At 41.2% G+C, this 18,585-nt stretch overlaps 1 long non-coding RNA gene across 1 annotated transcript in view; it reads right to left on the bottom strand.

Annotated features, from left to right (window-relative positions):
• Positions 1-1,943: 1,943 nt before the first annotated feature.
• Positions 1,944-18,585, bottom strand: part of LOC105876546 (uncharacterized) — a 33,965-nt gene continuing 17,323 nt past the window's right edge. Inside the window, exons 2-3 of the long non-coding RNA XR_001156538.2 lie at positions 5,970-6,197; positions 1,944-3,326 (exon numbers count right to left, since the gene is read on the bottom strand). This is a non-coding gene — a long non-coding RNA (uncharacterized LOC105876546). The remainder of the gene's footprint in view (positions 3,327-5,969; positions 6,198-18,585) is intronic.

Here is an 18,585-nt window from a genome sequence, read left to right as displayed (position 1 = left end):
TAGATGTTCATAGTCTGCTCAACAGTTTACTGACCTCAGAGAAACAGAAGATGGTTCTAGGAAGGGCCAGGGAAGAAGCGCAGCTCATGCACACCGACTCTCCCAGTAACCCAGCAAGGACGGCTGCTCAGGTCACAGTGCCCACCTGGAACCGGGGTGGAATGTGAACAATGGGGACAGACCTAAGCTTGAGCATTATCGAGGTTACATCTTAGTTGGTCTCTGCAAGGGAGTCCTGAAACAGAGGAGTCTTAATGAAGTTCAGGAGGTTAGGCAGAAAACTAATGGAATTCTTGGAATATATTTTTGAAGCATACAGGCAGTATGAAGACGTTGAATTCTAAAATGGTAAAAATGATTTTCATCAGCCAAAGTGCTCCTAACATTCAGGAAAAGTTACAAAAATTGGATAGAGCTCTGGGCATGTCTATGTCCCAGTTGGTAGAAAATGGCTTCTAAGGTGTTCATGGATTGAGAAGAAAGAGATGGTGGAGAAAAGAGAGCAACAAAAGATAAAACAACAGGCCACCCTTCTGGTGCTGCTTTGACTCAAAGAACTCCAGGACCATGGTGTGGACCTCCACTCAGGTGCTCCATCCAAGATAGAACCCCCCATCCCTGGGACACCCCCCTCCCCCCACTGTAGGTAGCAATCAATGTGCCTACTGCAAGCAAGAAGGGTTACTGGAAAAGAGATTGCCCATGCCTTAAAAAGACTCATGCGGGGAAGAATCCCCTTCCCATTCACCAAATGCCCAAGCTAGCCAGGAAGCTTGAGGCTGAAGATAGTGAGTATGGGGACCAGGAATGACGGGGCCCAGGAATAATGGGGCCCAGGATTGGTTGTTAGCACCATAATGGAGGCATCTGACCAGAACACTATACGAACTCTAAACTTCCTGAGTGAGGGTACATGGTGTCCAAGAAAAAGGCTCAGATGTCACAGCCTTCAGTGAAATACTTTGAGTTCGAGCTCTCCCAAGGACAGAGAAACCTGCTCCTGCTCCCTGATCAGAGGGAGGCCCTTGCCAGAGTAGCCAGACCTACCACTCAGTGACAGCTGGGGGGCTCCTTAGGCATGGCCAGTTTCTGTTGCATCTGGATTCCTAACTTTGGACTTATCACTAAGCCTCTATATGATGCCTTAAGGGGAGGAAATAATGAACACTTAGAGTGGACTGGGGACTGCCAAAAGGGCTTTCTTAAACATAAAGGAAAAACTGTTGACTGCCCCAGCATTGGGGATCCCAGATATAAGGAAATCTTTTGATCTTTTCATGCATGAGAGGCAAGGAATGACTCTAGGAGTACTAATTCAGGACCTAAGAAATATTAAGAGACCCATTGTTTATTTCTCAAAGCAATTGGACACTGTCACAAAGGGATGGTCTTCTTGCCTTCAGGCTGTTGCTTCCACTTACGACCTGCTTCAAGAGGCAGAGAAGTTTACATTAGGGGAGCCCACCACTGTGCACACCCCCACTGTGTGCTCCCCTTACTGGAACAGAAAAGAGGATATTGGCTGACCTCTGGGAGGCTTGGCAGATAGCAGGCCATCCTTTTGGATAATCCAAATGTAACACTGAGAGTGGCCTCTACTTTAAAACCTGCAGCTTACTTCCTCAAATGCCACCTGAACCTGTGCATGACTGTTTATAAATAATTGAACAAATTTATTTTAGCCAGCCAGATCTAACTGACACACACCTAGAAAATCCAGACCTAGAGATGTTTACCAATGGAAGCAGTTTTATGGATCAGGGACTACAGAGAGCTGGGTATGCAGTGGTTACCCATCAATAGATATTAGAGGCTGAAGCACTCCCCCTGGAACCTCGGCAAAGAAGGCTGAGCTCATAGCCCTCATCAGGGCACTCCAACTAGGTAAAAGCAAATGAATGACCATTTATATGGACTCCAGGTATGCTTTTCCTGTTGTTCATGCTCATGGGACCATCTAGAAAGAAAGGGAACTTCTAAAGAAATAAAACATGCTTTAAAAAAAAACATGCTAGCCTTGCTAGATGCCATTGTAGCCCCCAAGGAAGTGGCTGTAGTGCATTACCTTAGTCATCAATGGACAGACAGCCTGGTGGCAAGGGGCAGTCATCAGGCAGATCGGGCCATAAAGGAAGCAACAAGGAAAAAGACTCCTAAGCCTTTAATTATGCTTTTGCTGCCTGACATAAATCTTGGTCCTGAATCTCCCATATACTTGGAAAAAGACCTGAAAAGATACCTTGATTAGGGGTTCAACCCCGACTCAGGATGGGCGAATATGAGGTAGGAACAGTTCTGGTACCCAGATATCTCATGAATGACATTGTCAAGCATATTCATGCCTCTACCCATTATGGCAGGGATGTCGCCCTACAATGGATCCAGAAATATATCATTGGCCCACATATGAAAAAGCTGTTCAGGAGGTTATAAGAAAATATCTCCTGTGTGCTCAGAATGACCTCCAAAATATCCCTCCCCCTTCAGCACAAGGAGTCCAGGCCAGGGGTAAAGGGCCAACAGAGGACAGGCAAACTGGTTTTTTCTAAGATGCCTAGAGTAGCAAGAAATTTCAAATATTTACTCGTTTTTGTGGGTACCTTCTAGGGCTGGGTTGAGGCCTTTCCTTGCCTGAGAGAAAAAGCTTCTGAAGTGGTTAAGGCCTTAATAAAAGAGATTATTCCTAGCTTTGGAGTACCAGTTTCCATCCAGAGTGGCAATGGTGCAGGCTTTGTGGCCCAGATTAGACAGGATGTTTCCCAAGCCTTCAGTATAGCTTAGAATCTACACATAACCTGGAGATTACAGTCTACTGGAAAGGCTGAAAAGATGAATCATACGATAAAAGAGACCTTATCTAAGATTTGCCAAGAAACTAGTTTGACCTGGGATAAGGCGTTGCTAATTGCCCTACTTAGAATAAGAGTGGCCCCTAGAAGCAGGCTCAAGATGAGCCCTTTGAGAATTCTATATGGGAGACTCTTCCTGTGCTCCAGCTCTAGACTAAGGGACCCCAACAGCTTACTCATTAAAGAGCTAGAAATCATTAGATACATACAATCCATAGGTCTGACTCTAAATGCTATGCATGGGTTTGCTTCTAGCAGATTGCAGTTCACAGTGGGTGTTCCATTACATCGCATCCCGCCTGGAGACTGGGTACCGCTTAAGACCTGTAGAAATCAGCATCCTGATGACCAACTGAAGCCCCAGTGGAAGGGGCCCTGAGAAGTCTTGCTGGTGACACACTCCTCTGTCAAGCTCACAGGAGTCAAACCTTGGATTCACCACAGTCGAGTGAAGTCAGCCTCGCCTGACTCCTGGCCCTGCAAGAAAAACCAAGGAGATAAATTGAGCTCCCACGGGTGGACAAATGAGCACCTGACAGACCTTAAATACCTCTTCAAGAAAAGTTCTAGGTAAGTAGTGCCTTTTGATCTTTTCCATTGTTGTTGCTTTATGCGAAAAGGTGGGATACCCAACCCCACCTTTACTAGACGTGTAATTCATACCATTATTTTATGACTGCCCTAATCATCATTATTACTGGGATTATCTGTATCTGGGACACTCTATGCCATGCCAGAACGGTTCCCTCCTTACCTTTGTTTAGACACCCCTAACACTCAGACTCATCGAGAATGCCACCTTTTGGTGCTGTGACTTTAGCTGCACTTATATCCCTCCTTCCTTGGTCACATGGCCTAGAATGGCATCACAGCACAGTAGTTAAACTATCCCAAAGTATTACAACGGGGGAAATCTGTCTAATTGTTGGATTTGCCAGCATCTCCCCAAATCCAACCAAGACAAACATCTGCAATCTGTGACCGCTGTTACTTTTTAGACATCCCTGACATGACCACCCACTTAGATCTTCCTCTGTCCTTAACCAGTTTTCAAGTTTGATTGGTCACCCATCACGATACCCCTACCCCATGTTTTGACTTGTCCCAACTCCTCTAGATAGAGAGAAAACAGTGGTCCACAGCCACCTTGATCCCTAGCTTATCAGACCAAGAGATGTAACCAGGATGGGACAGGGGGTCAGGTTAAAGAGGAGTCGGCTTTATGCAAACGTGTAAGACACCATGTAGATAGACTTTGAAAAACTTATGAATATTATGACCCTTGGTTTGATTCTGTGCTGGTTAAACTCCCTACAAATGAATCCATAAATGAATATACCCTCAGAGACATTACATGCACGCTTCCGGGATATACATTTGTCTATGCATTGAGTCTGACCCTCCATCACTGCGGAAGGCCCACTGTTGATAGACAGCTTGCACCTAGGAGGCTCTTGCCTGCTAGGTCATTTCATAACTCCTTTTACTACCCTCCCTGACAATGATAGTCTCCACCCCTTACCCCATAAATTTAAAATAGGGTTTCCAGGAGGATACCAGGACACCTGGTAGCCAAACCCGCTGGGAGCATTAGTCCCTAGTTATGGAGTATATGCCGAAACAGACATGATTAGAAACCTGTCTGCAAGTGTAGAACTGATTGCAGAAGAAACTACAAAAAGCCTCAGAGCTCAACAAAAGGTCCCTCAACTCACTAGCTTGGGTAGGCTTAGATAATCAGGCAGCACTAGATTTCCTGTTGGCTAAACAAGAGGGAGTCTGTGCAGTACTAAACACTACCTGCTACGTCTTTATAAATACCTCAGGAAAAGTTAAAACCCAAATAAAAAAACTGCTCCCAACAAGCTGTGTGGCTACAACAAGGCTCTACCAGTGACCCTGAATACCTGATTTCTTTTTGGGAATATTCACTTAAATTCCCCCAAATCTCAGATCAGTTCTATAGGGACTCTTAAAGTTTGGACTCTCACTCCTTATTTTAGGGCTTATTGTCTATCTTATGGTCCACTGTTCACTTAAATACTGTGCTAAGGCTGCAAATGAGGCCACTAGTGTTCTCATTATACAAACCTTAGGTCTAAAACCCAGTACCCATGAATATCTGCAGGTGACTGCAAAACAGTTTTGTTTTTCTTACTCTGGGCTGTACCCCAACTACACCCCTTGTCAGCAGTAAGATGCCAGATTGGTAGTTTGCCCTTTCCTTTCTCCTTTGCCCACACCTCAGGAATGAGGTTGGGTAAAATCCCAGGGAGAGATTGAAACTGCCCTGTACAAATCAATAAAGGGGTGCAAGGCGAGAACTGTGGTCAGGGCCTAAAACTCTGTGAAGGCACAGGCCTAGCTAAAAATATCGACAACAATCAGCCACTGCCCCCTTGTTTGCTTCTCTATAATTACTACTCTGGAGTCACATAGCCGATTTTTAACTTTCTCCATAGATAACATCACGTTTTCAAAACCTAAAGATAGTTTCTGAGATATCTTCCAGTGAGTTGGCCGACTGTGGGGAATTGCCACCCCAACCCAGAAACTGACTCAGCACAAGAAGATGATTTCTACACTCCTATGATTTTGCCTTGAACCTAGCCAATTAGCAAACCCAATTGCCTAATCTTTCGCCCACCAAATTATCTTTAAAAACCCTGTCTCCCAAATTCTCAGGGAGGCAGATTTGAGAAATTTCTCCCTTTTCCCCGTTTAGCACTCTGCAGAATTAAACTCTTTCTCCACTGGCTCAGTGTACTGGCTCTTCTCTGTGCAGGGGGCAGTATAACCCAGTTGGGTGGCAACATTATTTGCCATCAGATAAACTGCTCTTTCAGCAAGCAGGCCTCATACCTTCTTATCCTCCTGGTATACATCATGTACCACCTAGGGGGACATTTAGGTAAGAACTTTGGTCACCTCTACACTGGTCATCTAAATCAGGGGCTGACAGTTACTTACCAAGGGCCAAATCTGGCCCACCATATGCTTTTGTAAACAAAATTTTACTGAAGCATAGCCACACCAACTACAGCTGCTTTGACACTATGAAAAGGCAGAGCTGGATAGTTGCCACAGAGAACTAGGGCCTACAAAGCCACAGATACTTACAGCTTGCACATCCTGCCCATATCTGCTTGGGTTTTCTCCAGGTACTGCAGTGTCCTTCCCCATCCCAAAGGTATGCATGTTAGGTGAACTGCCGTGTCTCAGTGGTCTGAGTGAGCGTGGGAGTCGGTGTGAGTGCATTCTGTGACAGGATGGCACCCTGTCCAGAATCGGTTCCCACCCCAGCATCCTGAGCTGCCGGGATAGTCTCCAGCCACCCGTGACCTTGAACTGGAATAAGCAGGATGGAAAATGAATGAATACAACTTATTGTAAATTTAAAAATTCACAAAGTAAACAATAATTATGCAAAAGCATAACAATAAACCATGCAATACAAAAGTATTCAGTGAGCCCACCCTAGTGGTTATTGTTTGTTTTTGAACTGCGTGACAGAGGGAGGTGCTCCTTACAGTTTTCACTTTATAAACACTTATTCCTTGATTTAACCTACCACCACTACAACTGCCATCATTCACTGACTCACGGAAAATTAGGTAAATAATTATCTTACTTGTTTTTATTAATCTCTATTAAATGTATGTATCACTCACATGTATTTCATTTCAATGTTTAATATTAGAAGTGTTTTGGGTCTTTATTTAGAAGTTTGGTTATGTTTTTGTTACCAGAAATAATGCAGTAGAAACTTAACTCTTGCTTTTATCTATCAGCCTATGGTAAAATTGTTTTCCTTATACATTGCTTAACTTAAAGTCAGTTTCCAAGAGCCTATCAATAATGTCAAGTGAGGACTTACAGTATTATCTATCTAACTCTTTCTCTTTTTTATTTTTTTTAGACAGAGGCTCACTCTGTCACCAGGGCTAGAGTACCATGATGTCAGTCTAGCTCACAGCAACCTCAAACTCCTGGGCTCAAGCCATCCTGCTGCCTCAGTCTCTGGAGTACCTTGGACTACAGGGGCATGCCATCATGCCTGGCTAATTTTTTATATTTTCAGTTGCCCAGATAATTTATCTATCTATCTATCTATCTATTTAGTAGAGATGAGGTCTTGCTCTTGTTATGGCTGTTCTAGAACTCCTGACCTCAAGCAATTCTCCCGCCTCGGCCTCCCAGAATACTAGGATTACAGATATGAGCCACCACGCCTGGCCTTGTACTATCTAATTCTTTACAGAAAAAATTTGCACACCCTGAACTAAATTTTTGTGTTGTTTTTTCTTAATTATTGATGTTATTACTGTCCCACCTTTATATGTGAAGAGTCTCTGCAGATACTATAAGTCAGGCAAGCCTGAATTAGTTAGATTCAGCTGATTATCAGCTCAGATATGGGCGTCTATGGAGTGAGCCAGATCTTCACTTAGACACATATGTGAAACTCAAGTTCAGCCCAACAGAGACCAGGCCCCTGTAAGTGAACCAGCTTGGCCAACCTGAGCTGAGCCTGTCCCTCTTCACTGGGAGAGCCAAGGGTGTCACATCATGGAAATGCAAATGCCTGCTTGTGTAAGCTGTTCTGTAATAGGTGATAAATGGGGAAATTAGTTTCTAGCCTGCCTAGTACTGATAAGTAGGGACTAAAAGAAGAAACTTAAACATAAAAGAGGAGAATGGGCACAAGGAAAAGTGAAAGTATCCAAACTAGGGGCAACTGAAGGGATATGATGCCCTGAAAACTGACAGCCCTGGGCAGTTAAAAGCAGAACCAGGCAGGGCAGCACTCAAGCAAAGCGCTGAGAAAATGCTGAGGGTTTAATCTGGGATAAACGGGACTGACAGATCCAAAGGACAGGCATTGGACTAAAAATAGCAGATAAGCCTAGGGAAAGGAAAACATAGATTTGAAACAGAGCAAGAGGAAGGGTGACAGCCAAAGTAGGAAACGTCCAGACAGTTGCACCACAAAGAAAGGGAAACTAGCTTTCATTCAATGGCTTTTGGCTTGGTATTTGGAGTTTGGGCGATTTGAATCAATGGGAAAAAATTGAAGGTGTTTAGCAGGACCACCCATTCAAAAATAAGAGTTTCAGGGTGCTTCTGAAGTTATTTATTTATTTTTTTCCTGAGATTGAGGGCAAGACTTAGAGACTGGCACAGAAAAAAACTTTGATTCCTCAGAAATCAAGGGGGTGGTTAGTCCCAGGAATTCGGGAGTGGAAAAGCAGGATGGAATTTGCAAGGTAAAGTACTTTTCTTGGAGTAAAGGTTGAAAACTCCTGAAAGGGCTTGACTTTAAGGAATGGAGAGAAAATTCAGACCTGGGAAATCTCAAAGTTATATATATATATATACACACACACACACTGGGTAAGTATGGTCTCTGTAATCATATTATATATGTGAAATCTGATTGGCTTTATATGTTATCTATTCTAAGAATTTTTCACCTCTGAGTAAAGTACTCTAAATTGGTGTTCCTCCCTCCCAACTCCTGCAAATAAAATGATTAGGCAAATTATTGTTGTTGCCTATCCACTGTTAACTAGAGGTACAGAGATGTAAAAGGACAGGAATCCCTGAATAAGGAAACATGCAGTTTCTATTTCTTCCCACTGGTAGCCACGTTATGTCATAAATGGCATCTACCTTAGGATCAAGATGACCCCAAGGATAACTAAGTGGTGAGACAGGAAGAACTTTAGTTGTTGTTGGCATCATGGAGCCACTGGTATACTTTATGCTGGACCTCCAGTTGTAGGATTGTAGGATAGATTCCATTTCTTTTTTGTTTAGGTCATTTTGAGTTGGAGTTCCTATCATCTCCAGCCCAAATCATACTGATACATACTAATATGTGCCAGGTTCTCCTCCAGGTGCTGAGGATGTAATGGTAAATAAGAGGTAGACAAGATCGAATTGGGAGAACAAAGAACCCAGATGATTTTAGTAGAATATTCTATGACAGCTGAATTAGTTAGGTCCAACTGATTATCAGCTCAGATACCAATGTTTGATGCTACAAATTGATACTGTTAACAGAATGATTTGAACTTAGGGAAGTGGATGGATCCTGGAGGGGCAATACCAAACCCATAGTAGGGGTCAAAGTTTCTAAAAGGTGAATAAAGATTTACAAGTTGAAGGTTAGGAGGAACATTAGACATAGAGGGGTGGTATGGTAGTGGGGACAAGCAGGGGAAAAATAGCTAAGGGGTCAGGAAAGATGCAGGCTGTGGACTGTCCATTAGATTTGACAACAAAAAGGTCAATGCAAACCATGACAAAGCAGTTCCAGTAAAGAGAGAGGTGAGTTTCAGATGGGAGTGAGTTGAACAGGGAAAGGGGGGAAAGGAAGTGGAGTCGGATTGGTTATTATTTTCAAGCAGCTTGGCTGTGAAGGGAAATAGAAAGATGTGGAAGACTGTGAGAGTTGGGGGCAGAGAAGAAGAATTTGAAAGTTTCACAAGAGATTCTCTTTGCCTCCCACTCCCTGCCTCAGTTGAGAACCTCTAATATAGAGGAATGATTGGCTTCCTTTAGACTTTATTACAGGTCCACACCATACAACAGGTGTTTGTAAAGGGCCTGTTTTAAAAGATCCACCCTGTGAGTCACATAATGAACAACGGGAATGAAATGGGCAGGTTGGGATTTCCCAGCAGTATATTTGATTTGTTGACTTGGCTATGAAAGCCTTTTAATTTCTTGTGTAAGATTATTCTTTTATCATTAAGTACCTTTCTCAGGGAGGTGTGCTTGCTCTATAGTTTTGAATGGAGTCCAGAGATTATCAGGCAAAATTTTATGTTTGTTTTTAATTGTAAGTTTCTCATATACATATATATATATGAAGTGAAGTGGAAATTACCCTGATCCCACTTCACAGAGAAAACGTCTTTAAACATTGTGGTATGCTTACCTTTTTGTCTTCTTGCTATATGTATATTTACTAATAGCTTCCATGTGCTTAGTACTATACCAAAGCCTGGGCAGTATCAGGCGCAGTGACAAAATGTGAGGTTTGGACCCCACTCTCCAAAAACTGACAATGTCACAGGGAAGTGAGCAGTCATTCAGCAAGGGGGAGAGAGGCCACCTCACGCAAATGCAGAATCAAATTCTGTCTTTATTTAAAATTTTGATACTTGGTTCATTATGGATTTTGTAATCCAGTAATTTGATTTTTTAAAAAAATTTTTATTCAAATGTTACACATCTTAATTACTGAGTTTTTTGGTGCCCTTTAAATTTTGTGCCTAAGGAGAATGACTCACAGGCCTCACCTAGGCTGAGAGAATGGGCTTTGCATTCAGGCAGTTTGATGGGTTTGAATCCATCTCTTCTACTCCCTAGAGATGGGGCCTGAGCAAGTTATCTGCCCTCTGTAAGCTCAATATCCTCATCTGTAAAGTGAAGATAATTAAATTAAGTAACTTAATACAGGCAAAATGTTTAGCTTAAGGATATAGCAAATATTCAGTAAGTAGAATATTATTTCAAAACAAAATGGGTAATCCAGATATTCACTATAATAGCACTCTCCAATAAAACTTGAACATAAAATACTTGGGTGATTTTAAAAGCAGCCACTTTTTTAAAAAATGAAAAGGTTAAAATAATTTTAATAATGTTATTAAAGCCAGTATATCTAAACTATTATTATTTTAATATGAAAATAATATAAAAATTATTGATGGGATATTTTATATTTTTTATGCTAAGTCTTGGAAAATGGATAGGTAGTTTATATTTACAGCACATCTCAGTTTGGACAAGCTTCATTTCAAGTACTCAGCAGCCAAGTGGGGAGGGTGGCTGCCATATTGGATTGCACAGATCTAGATGTTCTCAGAAGATCATTGGAGGCTATACAGCCATTGAGACAGGAATGTGTAACCCTGTTAGTAAGGAAACTTTGGAAAGAGCACAACCTCCAAGTCTGGGACAGTTTTTACCTTCCTTTGAATAACTCTCATGTGGTCTTTAAAATATGAAAAGCTATGATTACTTGGAAACACAATTAGAAAAAAATACCCATTAGAAAGAGTACATTACCTCCTCTTTAATTTCTATCAATTTATCAAACATTCTTTGCTTCTGCACTGCCCCCCAGCCTCTTATTCCATTTCCACTGGATTCTAAAAACATCTTAATGATATTTATGAGCACAGTAGCAACAGATTTGAAATATTTTGAGCTTTAAATCAGTCTGTTCCCTGGGCCAAAAATTGATAAGAATTTGGGAGCATAACCCCAGACATTTTACAGATATTTTAAAGGCTCAAAAAATTGAAACTTGAAAAAAAAAGAAAACTTAAAGTTGGTAAGGAATTACAATTTTAAGGTAACTTGTTTAGAGTCAAATTTCTGAAAAGAAGCATTGGGTTTGTAGTGGTACATTTCTTATTGAGAAGGTGAGAATCTGTTTGCTTCATTCACTTAATTCACTTTGTATCAAGAAACATAATATATATATATTTTTTTTTTCCAAAGAATATGTGCAGTATCCTCAGGGATAGTGTATGAATCTTTACCTTCTTTGCCACATATATGCCTCATGTCAGCAACAATTGCAGACCAGGTACTGCATTTGCAGCAAAAAACAACCAGACCCCAACAGGAGCAAGTTATTTTCCTAGTAAGAAATAAATCCCTGCCTTTCTTGTGCTCATAGTTTATTTATGGCATTTAACATTTTATTTCAAGTCAAGATCTAATTTTAGAGCACATGAATTGACTCTTTTTGGAAATGGTAGGGATGAAATTTCTTTAATTAAGAAATGCTTTCCTCATGGCCTCTATATTTTTAAGGTAAATGCTGAGTCATTCACGATACATTAAAAAAAAAATCTTTCTTCTTCCAACTCCACCCTCCTGGATTGAAAGTGAACGTGCCAAATCTCATGTAGAAATCATTTCTGGATGTTTTCCAGATTTGAGAATATGGGAAAAGAGGTCCCTTAAAATACTGTAGCCTCATTGTTACATGTGCGTGCCTGTCCCAATAGTTTCAGTCTCACCTGAGAGTTCATTAGGAAAGCAGAATTTCCTATTTAATTGTGACTTTGTATCTATTGACCTGTAACTCCCCATTCTCCACTTCCTTCTATTCTACCCCCTCTCTGGTGACCACAGTTTTATTCTCTACCTTATGGGATCAGTTTCTTAGATTCCACATATGCGTGAGATCAGGCAGTATTTGTCTTCCTGTGTCTGCCTTATTTCAGTTAACATCCTGTCTTCCAGGTTCATCCAAGTTCTGGGGTTCTATTGCACAATAGGGTGACTGTAGCTAACAATAATATATTGACTATTTCAAAATAACCAGAAGAGAGGATTTGAAATGTTCTCTCTGCAAAGAAATGATAAATGTTTAAGGTGATGGATATGTTAATTCCCCTGATTGGATCAGTATGCAATGTGAAACTTCACATTGTACCCCATAAATATGTACAATTATAATGCGTCAGTTAAAATTTTTAAAGTAATTTAAAGGAATTTTATTTTTTGAAAAACAACAGAAAGTAGAATCTCAAGCCCCTTGGAGAACTACCTGATCAGAATCTGCCTTTTAGTAACTTTCATGAGATGATTCTTATGCCTGTTAAAGTTTGAGGAGCACTGATTTATAGAGTACAGAGGTCTCCGTCATTTTGTTCATATAATCATTGTAGGAAGACACCACAATAAATTGTTTCATTACTATTAATTATAGTTCCTCAAATTAAAATTTAAAAGTTTCCATATTTAATCACTTAACTAAGATTTCCATTAAAATATTATGCTGCTATTTAAAAAATATCTTTGACTTGAATATTCCTTTTTAAAAATGTTTTCATGTCATTTATACAGGTATTCGTATTATGGAAAACTGTCCTTGGACAATGACTCTGGGGCTGAGGCTCAGGCGTGGGTACTTTTTAAACTTTTCTCGGGGGAAGCTAAAACCCAGTTGGGACTGAGAGCTTCTGTTCTGTCTTCAGAATATGGAAAAACAAGCACCAGATATACTCTCCAGCAAACTGGTATTAACTGAGTAGCACCTAAGTGGACACATAGGTACTACAGTAATAGAGTATTGGGGAAGGGGGGAGGGGGGGCAGGTATATACATACATAACGAGTGATAGGCGCACCATCTGAGGGATGGTCATGCTGGAGACTCAGACTTGTGGGGGGAGGGGGGGAAGGGCATTTATTGAAACTTTAAAATCTGTACCCCCATAATATGCCGAAATAAAAAAAAAAAAAAAAGAATATCTGATTCACAGGCCTCAAGGTCTTGGAGGCATTCAGCCCCGGTGTGACCAGTGACTTCTTTACATAATTATGGCTCTGGTTCTTATACAATGTATAATCCCTCCATGGACTGACACAGGTGAGGAAATCTTTCCTGCCTTTTCTTATCCTCCTTGGTTTTCAAGTTCTCAGCTACACCCTGAATAGTCGCTCTTCTTATTCTGCCACGATTTCACTCATAAATCATTTTCTTTCATACTTCTGGTCTCCTTCCAGCTTTGCAGTCTTTCTGGGATCCAGGAACCTGAAAATAGCATCCCAGATGTGTCTACCTCTGTTTTCTTCCCTCCCTTCTCTGTGATATTCTTCAGAGACGGCCCAAAATAGCACCGACCTTCTCTTGCTGGGGCTTCGACATTCTCAGGCAGTTTTGCATTTTTTAAATAAAAAATATCTGGAATAGCTTCACTAAATTAGGTAGCCAACCTATTCACATCACTGATTCATTTTCTACAAAGCCAGAGGTTGTATTTTAAGACTAGAGGTGCAGGCAGGATGGTGGCTGAGCTCTGAATGTTGTGAGTTTCCACCTGCGACTGCTTCCCACCCTCCATCCATGACTGGAAGGCATCGAAGGGCTGGTTTCTGTGCTTGACCCAAGAGCAAATGACACCTATACCTGGTTATAGCATTTAAAGCATTTAAACATAGTTTTTGTATGGATAATATTAAAATTCTCCCCAAGTGATAAATTTAACCAAACTAATTATTAATAAATAAAACAAATAAGAATAAATTAATACCTTAAAAACGTAATTCTGGCCACTTACTTATGCACATAATTTTAAACACATGCATATTTCACAACTAGGGAGCCAATTTAGGTTTGAGAATGTACAATGACCCAGTTATTATATTTGTATCTGCTTTGATTTGGGAGTGTTTTGATAAGCTGTTAGGTAGTAAAGACAATTCTTTAAAAAGAAACAAAAATTTGTTTTCTGCTGTCGTGTGTCTGGAAAGCAAGAGTGCTGTGTTCTGTTTTCTGTTTCAGGAATCACTTAGGGCCTTTTGTCTTTTGGCCCAAGCCTCCCCTTACTTTGGGTTCCACTGACAGGTCTCTACAGCCTGTAATCTATTTTTCCACTTGATCAGCCTACTAGTTTTATCTTTAATAATTCACATCAGCATTGAGCCCTAAGACACAAAGACATGTCAAGCTGGCACAATGAGAAAACCAATTTAAATATGGGAAAGAGTATTAAATGATTGCCTTGGGTCTTGAGTTCACTGTGAAGAAAATTGAAAGTGCCCAAGGTCCTGAATTCATGCAACCTTTCCCACCAATATCTTGGCCAAACAAGGGACTCAAAATCAAGTAGGGGATAAAGTGTGCCAGAAAATGTTCTTTTCAGGAAAGTGCTTTAAAGATAAAGATTAAAAGCACCTTAAGAGAACTGAATGGCAGTATTATGCCATTCAAGGGCATGGTTTAAAGTTAAACTTTTGCTAGAAAACTATACAAACAAAGATGGAATCATTAAATATTTTGAAGTATAAATTATCAAGGTTTTAAAATTTTTTTTTTTATTTAATTAAGGTTTTAAAATTTTAAAAAATTGACCTAAGAATTTATAAATGGAACAGTAATCTAAATTGTTTTTGGAATAAAGGTGTGATATTAATGAATAAATATAATTTTTTAAAAATTCCAAGTACTATTAAATAGGCATAGAGAAGTCATGAAAGCAGTTTAAAAGAGAAACAATACTCAAAAAGTCTACATGTTTTAATATATTGTTAACTCTCCATTATGCGATTTGCCTTCCCTGTGGCTTAGCAATAGCTTTGAGTTGACTTGCTTATTCCTAACCCATATTCAACCCATTTGCAGCTGCCTTTTCAATTTCTCCCATCTGGTGTGTGCCCAAGGGCCATAACCTGGCTTTAATGCTAGCCAAGACAAGTCTGCTGATACAAACAAACAAATAAACAAACAAACAAACAAATAAACCAAGAAACTTAACTCCAACATGTTACTTTTATTTCCCTAGGCAATCATAGAGAAAAATCAAGGGCTTTGGTAACAATCACAGTGGTATTAGTTGCATCCCCACTGATTTTTATTATTTTGAGTCTATTAATAGATCCCTGCAATGGTTTGAATGTGTCCCCCAAATTTATGTGTTGAAAACTTAATACCCGATGCCATAGTATTGGGAGATGGGACCTCATAAGAGGTGATTAGGTCAGATGGGTGGAGCTCATGAATGGACTAACGTGGGTGTCTAAGGAGTGGGTTAGTTACTGCAAGAGTGGATTGTTATAAAAGGGAGTCCACCCTTCTTACTCTCTCTGTCTTGCATGCTCATTTCTGCCCTTTCACCATGGGACTATCCTCACCAGATGCCAATGCCATGCTCTTGGACTTCCCAGTATCCAGAACCGTGAGCCAAATAAACTTCTTTTCTTTATAATTTACCCAGTCTGTGGTCTTCTGTTCTAGCATCAGAAAATGGGACTAAGACCACCCCCCCTGCACCACCCTCCCCTGCCTGGCCCAATGCGCTTGCTGCTCAGTGTCTGGCAGGTGAGTGTGGGACTCACCAGGGGCAGATGCTCCCTGCACTGCTGCTGTTCCCGCTGCAATCCTGCTTCTCCTCACTGCTGCTTCCCTGTCCCATGTGTCCTACTGGGGCCACTGTCCCTCCCGCCTTCCATCCTGCTATGGCAAGAACCAGGCCAGAGCACACCTCCATTTGCCCCCCTAGCAACCAAGGCACTTTTTGCCCAAAAGAAAAAGAGATTTTACTTCCAAATGGATTGTTGCATATTCTGCCCTAGATAGTGTAGCCTCTAAGGAATGAGAATTCTTTGGTCTCTTTCAGAACTATATTGTGTTTTCCCAACTCTCTTTAGCCTGGTAGTTTTAAATCCTCTCAGCACATCAAAATAGTCGGGGAGCTTTTAAAAATCTATTTAGACACTGGCCTGAAATTTTAATTCACTTGGTCTGGTGTGAAACTCAGGCTAAGTTTTTTGAAAAGCTACCAAGGGATTCTTTTTTTTTTTTTTTTTTTTTTAATTTTTTTAAGAGGGGATAGTGAGGAGGGGGATTCAATTTCCTTATTATTTATTTATTTATTTTTGAGACAGAGTCTCACTCTGTTGCCTTGGGTAGAATGCAGTGTCATCGTCATAGCTCACTACAACCTCAAACTCCTGGGCTTAAGGGATCCTCTTGCTTCAGCCTCCCAAGTAGCTGATGACTATATGCGCAAACAACAGCACCCGGCTAATTTTTCTATTCTTAGTAGAGATGGTTTTCACTTTTGCTCAGGCTGGTCTCGAATTCCTGAGCTTAAGCAATCCTCCTGCCTCTACTTCCCAGAGTGCTAGGATTACAGGCATGAGCTACCTCACCTGGCCTCCCAGGGGATTTTAATGTGTAGCTAGGACTTAGCTTGAAAAGTATCCCTTATGCATTTCTAGAACTCCATGGAAGATGTCTCTAGGGTGCTCAGGAATAAGTCTGGTCAGTCACCAGTGGTCTGTGTCTTTTCTTACTTTCTGTCCCAGTGTGCCCTCTTCTGTTGGGCACTTCCCTGTCTGCCTGGCACTGCCACATTCCTGTGCTTCCCCACCAGGTATGTCTGTCTCTTCCTGGTCACTGACGTCACTTCTACCAGCGCTGCTATTAATAGAAACCAGGAACCACCATGGAGTTAACTAGGTACAACTCCCAGGACAGAGCCACTAGGCCTCAACAAAACAGTAATAACAAACACTTAAACAGTTCCCTTATTGTGTACCAGAACTGTTCTAGGCACTTTACACATATTACATCATCTCATCCTCACAACAACTTTATAAGGTAGGCACTATGATTATTCCAAGTTTATGGAAGAGAAGGCTGAGACTCAGAGAATTTAGATAACATGGTACGCAGAATCCTAAAGAGGAGCCCCCAAGATCCCCACTCCCCGGTTATTCAGGCAAGCACTGATATAGGTACGGCCGTGGTGGGCTTTGACAGATGTACTTAAAAGTCCCAAGTCAATTTCCCCTGTGATTCAGAGATCAACCAGGTAGGTGTGGTCCATATGAGTGAGCTCTTTGAAAGCAGAGCTTTCTTCCAATAAGCTGCAGAAGGGGAGTCTGAGAGATGTTAAGCATGAGAAGGACTCCATGTGCTGTTGTTGGCTTTGAATGTAGAGGGGGACATGTGACAAGGAATGCGGTGGCCTCTAAGAAGATATGGACATTATGTGGACAGTGATGAATTGGGACCTTGGACCTACAGAGCAAGAAACAAGATTCTGCCAAAAACATGAACGAATTTGAGAGCAGATCCTTCCCCAGGGCCTCCAGATAAGAACCGAGCCCACCTGACAGTTTGACCTTAGCCTTGTGTGACTCAGAGGGCAGAGAACACAGGCCCACTATGTCGCACTTCTGACCTACAGAAGTGTCAGCTAATAAAAATGGCTGTTGTGTTAAGGGGCTAAACTTGTAGTAATTTGTTACATATCAATAGGATATTAATACTGGTCATTTGCCCAAGGTAGGCCAAATAGTAAGAAATAAAGCCTAATGGATCAAGCTGTATTGAATGGCTGACGCCGTACATACTGTACTCTCTGACTCATGACTGAGACTTTCTAATTAGGCCAAATGCATTGACCCAACCATCTCCTCCCTTCTGAAGAAATTTCTCAGCAGGCTTCTTGGTCTCTGAGTGAAAAGCTTTTGCTAGGTTTACATCATATTCCCCAGAATCGACCTCACTTAAGGTAAAGACAGGGGATGCTATTGTGTAGACAGATTTATCGTCCTCTTTACTGGGAATATGTATTGCCTGCCACCTGGGAGGTCCAGGACTATTTGATGACAGGCCCCATGCATTGCTCATGCTTAGCCTCCATTTTGAGACCTGATCCGTTATTCAGACAGAAGATGCGTTTATCTGGACCTCTCCTACCTCAAGGTGCACACACCATTAGGGTATTTACATTTCTTTCTTTCCCACTAAAACAAATATTGAGAATTCGTTGGCCAGTATGTAATAGCTTTTCTTTCTGTAGCACTAAAATCTTTTATTTATGTGCCAGATATTATACCAACTGCTTTGAACATAGTATCTCATATAATTCTCCTTCCTAACATATAAGATTATATATTTTACCAGTTTGTATCATCCTCCCTATGATGTAGGTATCGTTTCCTTATTATAGACAATGCAAATGAAGTGCAGAATTATGAAGGAAGAATCTATCCAAGGCACACAGATGACAAGGAGGGGAGCTAGGATCCACACTGGTCTTCCCAACTTCAAAGTCCTTGGTTAAAATTAAAAGCCTCCTACTTTACTTATCTTCAGAGCATCCCTGGAAGTTTAGACTCACCCCTCCCACAGAGGTTCAGGATGGTTCAACTAAATGGCTCAAAGCCCCTCACAAAGTCAGAGTTCA

This window comes from Microcebus murinus, chromosome 7 (assembly GCF_040939455.1).
Source record: "Microcebus murinus isolate Inina chromosome 7, M.murinus_Inina_mat1.0, whole genome shotgun sequence".
Classification (NCBI taxonomy): Eukaryota; Metazoa; Chordata; class Mammalia; order Primates; family Cheirogaleidae; genus Microcebus; species Microcebus murinus.
This window is presented reverse-complemented; position numbering and strand designations above follow the sequence as displayed.